Here is a 10,556-nt window from a genome sequence, read left to right on the forward strand (position 1 = left end):
GATCTTAATAAGACAAATATGAGTGTTTTCAATACTCCTTTCCTCTCAGCCTTTACCCAAAATCATATTGTTCTCCCTCCAGGGAAAAAACAAATGCAGATGAGCTGTTGGTTTGGTAAGGTGGTTTTGAGTCATCTGTGATAAACAGATGTCACCGTTTGTCAAAGGTGTATTCCTGCTGACACTTTTAGCTGTATTTAATAATAACCTGGAAGCACTCAAACACAATGCTCTTGTCTCTGTACAAAGATGGTGTCCCCCTCTCTTTATTAGAATAAATCATGTATCAAGACAATACTCTTTTGAGCTTTTCATTACAGGGAGCTGTGGCAAACTTCTCTTGTACCTTTTCTAAGTGGCTTGCAAGGGGCTAGATAGTGCTAGCTGTTCCTGAAATGCTTCAATTAGAGGCTACATGAGAGGAAAAGTTGCACCAGCTCAGTTGCCTTTTGGGTCATCGTAACTGAAGCGGTGTGAACTGCTACCTGGTGTTCTTCCTGTTTAAAAGTGGGGTTTTCATTTACCTCACTGCTGGTTTGCTATCACATTAAACTAAACCAAAAGGGAGAAAAAAACCCAAACAAAACATGCATAAATCCAACCTGCTTGCACTAGTATCTTCATTTCCACTGGTAGCATTTCCTAACGTGGAGAAAACCCTCATCTCGTTATTGTTTGAGTCCTGTGAGGGAGTGTTTTGCTTGTGTTTGCCTTAAGCACCCAGAGACCAGGGTTGAGAATATCCAGCCTAGCTTTTGAGGGATTGGGGAAGGGGTAGTCCTATAAAATTTAATAAGGACACAAGAGACTGGAGTCTAAATACTTAATGAAATAAGGGAATGCGAATGATGCAAAAAGTACATACTTAGTGTAAGCACTTCAGGATCATTTTGATAATCTGGACAGAAAAGATGAAAGTATTGAGCTAAATGGGAAATGTATTTTCCCATTTCCCAAAAATACAGACAAATTATAATTTCTATAGATTTTTTCATAAAGCTGACAGTTATTCAACAGTCTAGAAGGCTATGGTCCATCAGTCTGCAGCATTTTATGAGGTTGTGTGTGCACTTCTGTGTTTTACACAGAATTGTCATTGTCTTACTGGCAGCCTGCAACCTGAACTTTAACATACATCTTCTCCATGAACTAAAGTGCAGTCTAGTTAAACAGTTCAAGTTTATACAAACTGTTAACACCAAAATATAATGTAAACACATATTCATCTTGAAGAATCCTCAGACACATTGCAGAAGTACATTGCAGAGGCCCACCAGTACCATTCCAAATAGAGACTTTTATCTATGAATAGAGCATTGGTTTGTTTAAGCTGCCTCTGACGTAAGAAGTGGCCAGTCCTTTAAATTAAAACATTACAGACAGTGAAGAAGAAAGAGCAAGAAAGAACCTTTCTACTGTTAAAACAAGTGCTACCAGATCATTAATGTTACCAAGAACACAAATGCGTGAGCCTTATCTGCAGACTCAGACTGGCTGTGTTCAGGCAATCTAGCTGTCCTGATTGAAGATATTGTCCTCCCATCCTAGCAGGCTATACCAACCTCAGCTGGAGATTTTAATCTTTTTCTCAGTGTTGGCAGAATTAATTACTTTTTGTATGTTAGTGGCTTGAGTTCAGAGTCTGGCATCTTACCTTTAATTGCTAATAAGGTGGGTTAGAAGCAAAGGCAATCTGAAAAGTAATCTCAGGGAAATCAAAATAGTAGCTTCTTTTGTAAAAGAGTACATCCTCACGGTGTAGCCATGACAGTCCAGGTATAATAAATGAAGTGAAGTCACAGATACCCACGTGCATATTCCATTCCCCTGAACCTTATACAGCAACCAGCCAAAGGGAAGTGACAGACAGCTGTGGGTTCTAATAGATCAAGCCAAACATCTGTTTGCCTGAATTGTAAGTGTTGAGGTCCTCAGATTCTGGGCTTTGTATGGAAGCAGCTGAGGCAGGAGCACAGGTTCCCTTATGCCAGCTTTGCTATGGCAGCAGTATGAGCTCCTCTGACAGGTGAAGCAAGCACTTGGGTTTATTAAACCACCACTAAGGTTTGACAGATTTTATCTGTCAACACCCTAAAAGACTAAGTCAATATCAACTTTATCTAATGCATGTCAGAAAGCAGATGGTTTGGTACCTATAATGCCATTACAGAAAAAAAAATAAGGTTGATAAAGAAAATAAAAATACATTTTGGATGGGGGACAAAGTAATAAACAATGAGATCACTCTTCTTGTTTTCCAGTGTTCCTCTGTATTTAAGTGGTTTGTTGGTCCAATGTCAATAGAGGTAGATCCATTTTTTTCTTCAGTGCTTCATTTGACTTTACACATGCTGATGAAAGAGACAGCATGGATTAAGCATCCATTAAGAAGAAAAAAAACAACTCATAAGGGCAGTATAAAGTTCTGAGATTCTCTAGTTGTGTGTTCTAGACTACCTATATGCAGTCATTGCCCTTATAGCTTAATCTATTAATCTATTTTAACTATTCTAGATATTGCTAGGATGCCTGTTCCTCTTTTTCTAGGAAGTTCTCTATTTGTCTGATATCCAAGTATTTATCAAAACCTGACAAGCTCCTTTCAAAACTCAGTACCCAGAGATAATAAGATATGTCAGTGCTAATCTACAGCTGCAAAGAGTCCTGTACAAGGCAGAAACATCTGGCTACTAGAAAATAGGGGAGAGCTACAATAGTTTAAAATATTTAGCTTTAATTGCAAATTTCTGAAAACAGTCCTGATTACCTACTTGGAAAATTTCCATTTAATATGCTGATTTTCTCATTGAATAGATTATTATAAAAAACAGGGGGTTTAGGATACATTTAAAAGCATTCAATTTTCCTTTCATTTTATTCTTAGCATTCTGTATAAAAGATAGGAATTTGATTTATATATAATTACATAATTATTGCACTGGAACATATTAAGGTCTTGAAACACATCTTGAGTAATTCTAAATTCTGCTGATTTTGTAGGAATTTATTTCACATACATACTATTGTGTGAGTGTGGGACTGGCAAAACTGTGTCACTTCTGTAGTAGTTTAAACTCTTTAGCCTAAATATGGATATGGATTAGGTAGCACAGCTCAGCCTCTCTGAGTAGATGACCTGAAAGGGAAGAAGACTAAGATATAATAATTAATATTTTCATAAGACACCTCAGTTTCTAAAGCATCTTAAAGACAGACATGAGGATGAGGTTCTGCCTAAATTAAACAAACATAGATGTAACTGAATAATAGAATTAAGAAAATGTTCTTCATGTCCCACTGTCTTTGACTTTTTTGGAGGTATACAGAATGGGAAGGAGTTAGGTTTGGCTTTTAGTTTTGGGTTTTTTATTCCCAGTGACTGCTGGGTAGCTTTAAAGTCCCCAAAAAAGAAATGCACCTTAAGGCCAGGAAATGCTAAAAGGCACAAATATTTTACCTTCCCTCCCACTCAGACTTCCTCCCCTTCAACTCCACTCCCTATTCCTCCTCATCCTTTCTTCACATAACCTGTTTTCGCACCTCTGATCTGTGCTTATTTTGTCAGCTCTCCACTCCTTTATTCAACTGTTTCTCATTTATGCCCATTCTCACCTCAGACTTCCCAGTCCTGCTCTACTTTGTCTGACTATTCTGCACTTTTGAGGATAAAAAGTTAATGAGGAAAGGAAGGTGTATTGAGGGTTAAAAGTAATTTTACTTTTCCTCACATTGAGGCAAATATACTCACTTTATTTTTAGAGAACTACCCACCTGTTGAAGGTTGACAGGCACCTTCAAAATAAGTCAGTCTTCCAAATATATCACCTCTCTGTTCTCAAAGAAGAAAGAATATTTGCGGCTTTGCTTGGAGATCATATTGCATTTTGACAGGCCTTACAAGATAAATACAATTTTAATCTAGCTGGGAACCTAGGTCAAGCACAAATTACAAAGCTTAATAGATAAGGAGAAATCTCGAAAATGTATGTCTCATTTTAGCTTTATAAAGACTTTCTCTCTGTATCTTACAGATTCTGCTGGTACTGTTTTTTCCTCTGCCTGCCCAACATGGTGTACTTCTTTCAGGTAACCTATTACTGATGGTGCTTTGTTACAAATTATTCCATTAAGCTTTTGTGTTACATCATTATTACTTAAGGTCATAGCATGATAAACCTTTTGGGTCAGTAAAAAGGCCATCCTTCCCCAGTTGCTCATTCCCCTTTCTGCACTTTCTTCCCCCACCTTGCATTGACACACAAGTTGTTGTTTGTGCAGTCCATGCAGAAAATCAAATAAGAGAATTAGCTGTGTTCATCTGCTTTTTCTAGCTTGAAGTGTTTGTTGAACAACTGTCTCAGCCCATAGCATAAGAAGTCAAATATCTGACTAAGCAATTTACTGCTATTAGATTTGTGTTTTGGAATACAGAGTCTAAATATAAAACAGAGACAGAATTATGTGGGCTGAGGGCAATACACAAAACTGAGTTTGGGTAATACGGGTGTCTGTCAGGTAAGTGTTTCTTGCCTACAATCTTTAGGCAGTGGAGAACTATTTTTAGAAGAATTGCTCGTCATTGCTCTGTCCTATATATAAACAGTATTAAAAGATATTCCTTACAAAAGAAAAAATAAAGGCAAGCTTTGCTCTACGTGTGTGGATTTTTTTTCCCCTTTTTTTGAAAGGCAGATGGCTTCAAATCATTCCTTTCTTTTCTGTCTTCCATTCTTATGTTCTTGAAGTTAAACTAGTCTTCATCTCACCTTACTGAACCATTCTGATGGCATGCAGGGAATGCTTTCTTTCTAACCTTTCCTCTGCAAAGCAAACAATAACAAAGACCTTTGTCTTTGGAAGCTAGGAGAATGGTGATGGTGTAAGAATGTAGGCCTAGTTCCCTGCTGTTTAACAGTCAGCTTTGATAAAGCGTTCAATTTGCAAAGCCTACATCAGTATCTCTGATGTGATCCTTACAGCTGCTAGAGACTAACTAGTGCCTCCACTCTGGTGCTTATTGCAGCTATGTCCTGTTCCGCTTTGTGGATAACTCTTGGTCGCATAGTTGCTCTGCCTTTCAGACAGTGTAGTGACTGGATCTCTTACAAAACTCTAAAATGAGCCTCCCACTACTGTGCAGCCCCAATCCATGGAACTGTGTTTCTATAGCTGCACAGGGCTATTATCAAGCACATATAGAGTATAATTGAGGTTTAGGAGGAGTGAATTGAAATTATTTACTGTTTATCCCTATTTCAATGGAATTCTACATAAAATTCTGGCAAAGTTATTAGTCAAAAAAAGTTTGGATCATGTGTCAACTTTTGCCTGCAGTCTGTTGACTGCAAGGGGATTATTGAGGGGGAAAAAAAAGTGCAATGAAATTAAAATCTGGATTCTTCAGATAAACTTCACTGACTAGTGTGACATAACTGTTCTCAGCTAGGAACAAAAAGAATACCAGGTCTCTCTCTGCATGTACCATTATCCCATGGAATGCTGCAATTAGGAAGACTGCTTTAAATGGAATGGAATGGTTTGTGCCTCTTTGTTTATGACTGTGATGCCACAGATGACTGCAGATCTGCTGCACGTTTGTTGGCATCGTTGCCTCCACATTTTAACGTAAGAGTGTTTTGAGTGGGCTTGCAAGCTCTTAACGAGCAATAGTCAGGATTTTCTTAGCGTTGCTATTTACTACTACTGGTTTCTTGGGTTGTTAGGTACAGTGCTGCGTGCTAGCATCATGCTGACACTGGACAACTGTGGAGGGGCACTTGGCACGAACGCATTGTTGCAGTGAAGGATCTGATAGTAAAGAAGTGTCTGGACTTGAAGTGAAAACTATTTCTAGCTCATCAAGATGTAAAATGGCTGTCTGGTCAGTTGAATTAGGGAATCAGAAGTTCATGGATGTAACTGACATGCACATGGTGGGAAGCACAGCTAAGCGATCTCACAGTTCTCTCATCCATAATGGAATCTGATGCGCTGTCCAGTGATTTGGAATCAGGATAGATCACTTACAGTCTCTCTCTGCTGTGCTCCAGTGACTTTTACTGCATCTAGAATGCATTTTAACTGGCACACAGCTACACTTCCAGATTGAAAGTTGCTGGAAAGACAGGCCCAGTGCTTTCACTATAGCTTTTAGTAACACAAGATGTGAAGTTTGGGATTTCCAAAATAAGGATTGAGACAGTGAAGGCAGTTCCATTAACACAGTGAATGTTGACCTAGATATGTATGTCTTCATTTCTCTCCGTATATCAGATATTCAGCCTTATGCAGTCTGAAGAAAGCATTCAGATAAAGTTATTGTAGAAAGATTTATTGACTGATTTTTAGAAATAATTGTGCCCAGCACTTCCTGCTAGATCAACGATATTCTTAGCTGATGCTCTCAGTAGTCATGTCTGAAAGTCAGTTTGTTACTGTTTAATAGCTTTTATTGACATAGACTATGTGAAATTGTATGCAGTTCCATAACTGATTTTTTTGTTGCATTCAAATTTGATTATATGTCATTGTCATTTTTTGGAACAAATTAGTGAACTGTCTTGTCTATCAAGAGAAACTGAACTGAGAACCATGGAACATGTTTTTCACAATGTAAACATTGTGAAACAATAAACAATATAAATTCACTGTGAGACAGTTAACGTAAAGTACTAAAATCAGAAAGTAACTGTTGGTTCATTTTAAGCAAAATGAAAGCCTTGGTGTTTAAGGGCTCGTGAACATTTGATGTAGCAAGGAGAGTAAGAGATATGAGAAGGGTACTCCATTTTTACATGGAAATGAATAGCTAAAAAGTTTTTACAAAATATTTTAACTAAGCTGCTATCAGGGCCCTCAGTGAGCCCACAGGCTCTAGTTGCCTTGACCAGCCTGTGACCATCTTTTTCTGTAAGCCTCCTCTGGAACCCCTTCCCCATGTCCCAGGCTTTGTCTGCCTCTGTTGACAGGCGACCAGGGTGTGGTGCAACTGTGTAATGTTGGATCAGACTGCTCTGGAAACAGCTAGGTTGTGAGAAAGAGCTGTGAGAAACCTTGACGGGACCAGGATGCACATTTCCCTCCATGCACACTCCACCCATTGGCTCAGGAGCTGCATTTCAGCTCAGGCCTTGCTGTTGGTTCCTGCCTGAACTATGTTGCATGTATGTGATGCCTGGCCTTGTACCTTGCCAACCCTGATCTTGCCTTCCTGACTTGTCTCCCTGGGTTGACCTTGGACCCGCCAGGTGTCTGCAGAGTTATCTGGCCATCAGTGGACTTTTGGCTGAACCTGGTTACTGTCACCGGACCTGCTTTGCTCTTCTTGCTCAGGTAGTATGGGACTACACCCTTGTTAGGAAGGGCATTGCTCCCATCTGCTTGCCATCCTGGCTCGTCCTCTTGGCTCACCTTCCTTTGCAGAGCAGCTCATTCTTGCTGTTTCCTGACAGCTAAAGCTAGAAATATTTTTCTACGCGAGCTGTAAAAGCTATAATGACGCAGGCTTATATAAGATTCACTTTTAGCACAGCAAATGCATAACTGTTTTCTTAGTTATGTGGATGCACCTGTGCTGATCCTGCATCGCTGAGAGTAGGAGTAAGACTAACAACAGAACAAAGATCAACTGCACAGAAAGGCAATTTACTTGTGTTCCTGTCTGACTTCACTCATTTGAGCAGCCGCAGAGCCAGTTTATTTGAGTAAAGTTATGCAGGATTAGGGACTAGGGCCATAAGAAGTCACAATTAATACATGACTCACTCATACAACGAAGGTATGTACAAAGGGCAAATTATTCCACATTACAAAACTATTTAAGACTGGAAGTGAAAACATCTTCTTATTCCCTTGTTGTAGAATTGGAGCAAATCACTCTATTATTATGTGAGATCATATTAAAAATAAATCAGGTAGGATAAACAAAATCTATATCTATAAAATGTTATATCTTAAAAATACACTCCACATGCCAAGCAAAACTAATACGGTATTTAGTAAAAAGCAGCTTACTAACTCTTCAGGCAAAATGTAAAAACTCCAGCAACTATGCCAGCCAATGTTTCATTAGCCACAAAATGCATAATAGACACAGAAACGCTGTCTTAGGAGATTCTTGGGAGACTTAAGAGAATCACCTTGTCCCATGGCTTCACCTGGGCAGTCAGGCTGGTTACTTAGTTAAATCTCAGGTGACATTCTCATAATGGGTGGTTCTTTATAGCAGGAAGGAAGTTTGCAAGGCTTTGAGCTGAGTACCAAGCCAAGCTGGTTGTTGATGAAGACCAGGTTGTGGGGTATCAGTTGTGTAAAGCCATACAATCTGCAGGAGTTCTGCTATGTGGGACTTACAAGGTGCCAGTAATCCCAGGAAAAAAAAAGTATAGGCTACAGGAGTAGGAAAGCCAAATTGTACTTGGTAGTTGCTCTGGGATAGACATGTCATTTCTTGGCCCCACTGTCTTCACCCCTTCTGTCTGCACTGTAGAGACCCTAATTCTCTGTATGCTGACTTTGTGCTATTTTAGCTTGTGCACTGTACAGAACTCTGCCACGTAGCAACATGCAGAGACATACCTTCCTGCTACGGATCTACACAGGGCATGTATATTGCCCTGTGCTTGTCTGCTTTGTAAGTGGCCACCACATACACTACAGGAGGGGCAGCTTGTACCTCAGCTTCTGACCTTAAGACAGCAGAGCAGCTGGTTATTTCCTGTGTTCATCCTTTTTCTAGATAGTAGGTCATAATATGTGATCCTATAAAGGTTTAAAAATGCATATCTTTTGACATCAGATCATTATCTAAGTTTTAGAGCATTGTCACAGGAGTTTCTAGTGAGATCTTTTCTATAAACCCCATTTCCTATTCTTTTCCACCCATAGTGCTTAGCGTATCTTCAGGATGGAGGGCAGGTCTAGCATTGCAGGCTAGTCACCTCTTTGTGATGGAGGTAGGACAGCTTCCCTGCTGCCTCTGGTCGCCTTTAATGAGATGCAATCTTATTTCTCACCAGCAGTGGGCTGGTTTTTTGCCTTTACCACTTACATTCGTGCTGTTCCATTGCTATGCATCAGAAAACAATGCAAGCTGTGCAATCCTAATGTGTGCAAAGCCTCTCTGCATCGAGTATGACAATCTCAGTAACCTTCACGTACAGTACGTTGTCCTGGTTTCGGCTGGGATAGAGCTGCCAGCTGGGGATAAACCATGACATACGTGCAGTCTAATAGTACCAGCAGCATCCAACCCCTGTTATCAGCATACCAAGCCAGCATGGAATGTCCCCCGTGGAACTGTCTGCTGCAGCTAGTTTGTAACTCAAGGGTGTAGGGCTTTATTTATCTTATCTGCAGAGTATAAAAACTCCCATGAGAGTGTTCCAACTTTCTGTTTTGTTATTCTGTGGTAGAGTCTATGCCTATTAACCTCCCGAGTATCGACACCTAGGACAAATTTAGCATCCAGAGAAACTGTGACTGATTTCAATGTTTTTGTTTAGTTGGAAATCATACACTTGCCATAAATTGTGAAAGGCCAGGGGGTTCTGAAACAGCTTGCAAAGATGGCAGCTAGCCAGCTTTAGTGCCAGTCTGATAGGGTCTGAGTATGTAAACCAAAGCTTTTCAGAGTGCTTACCATCATTTGTTTCAAATAAAACATCATCAATGCCCAACAGCGTCCTGATTTGCAAGCACAGAAATGTTTTTTTCTATTAAATTTTAGTGCTTGTTAACACTTGTGTTGGCAGATACAACAAAGCCCAGTAACAGAAGAAAAGACTCCCAAATGCAACTTTATAACAAGAACATGATATTAATCAGCAAAGGATGACTTTCGCTAGAGATTAATTTAGTGTGCAGTGAAGGAGGAAGCTCCTTTGGCACTAGAGGGAGTTGCTGTTTCCCAACAATAAATCCTGTCCCATGCAGCTAAAGTTCAAATATATGGGGACTTTATTGGTTTACAGAGTTTGTATGCAAACTGACTGAGCAAAAGACAAAGATGGGGACAAAAGTGGCATTAGACTGAACGTTTCTGAACAAGATGTGGCACAAAATGAAGTTTACAGGCAGTTAATGCCAATTTTTATTGCAATTCTTAAAATTAGTAAATGATTTGAATTAATCTCCCACTTTGGACCTAATCTGAGTCTCCACCCTTTATGTTTAAGAAAGACTGGGATGTTCTTCATAGCAAAACAAAAAATCTGTAGTTTATGGATAGCTTCATTGGTTTTAGCAGCTAGCTTAGGTCCCTGAGTAACAAGCGTTTCCAAAAGAGCTCTGAGTTCTGAATTACTGAGTGATGCCTCAGTTGGTTACTTGGGTGTGGGAGAAGCAACAGGAAAAAAAAATCCTTGCAAGTTTTTAGAAAAATAATGATGAACTATGGTGACATTAACAATTTAATCACTAGTTTTGATTTTCTTTAATTTTGGATAGAAAAACGTCATTGTTTGTAATGCTTATGTGTTTTATATGTGTATTAATGCTTATGTGTATTAATGTGTATTAATGTAATGCTTATGTGATATTCAACCTAAAATAAGCTT

This window comes from Ciconia boyciana, chromosome 2 (assembly GCF_034638445.1).
Source record: "Ciconia boyciana chromosome 2, ASM3463844v1, whole genome shotgun sequence".
NCBI lineage: Eukaryota > Metazoa > Chordata > Aves > Ciconiiformes > Ciconiidae > Ciconia > Ciconia boyciana.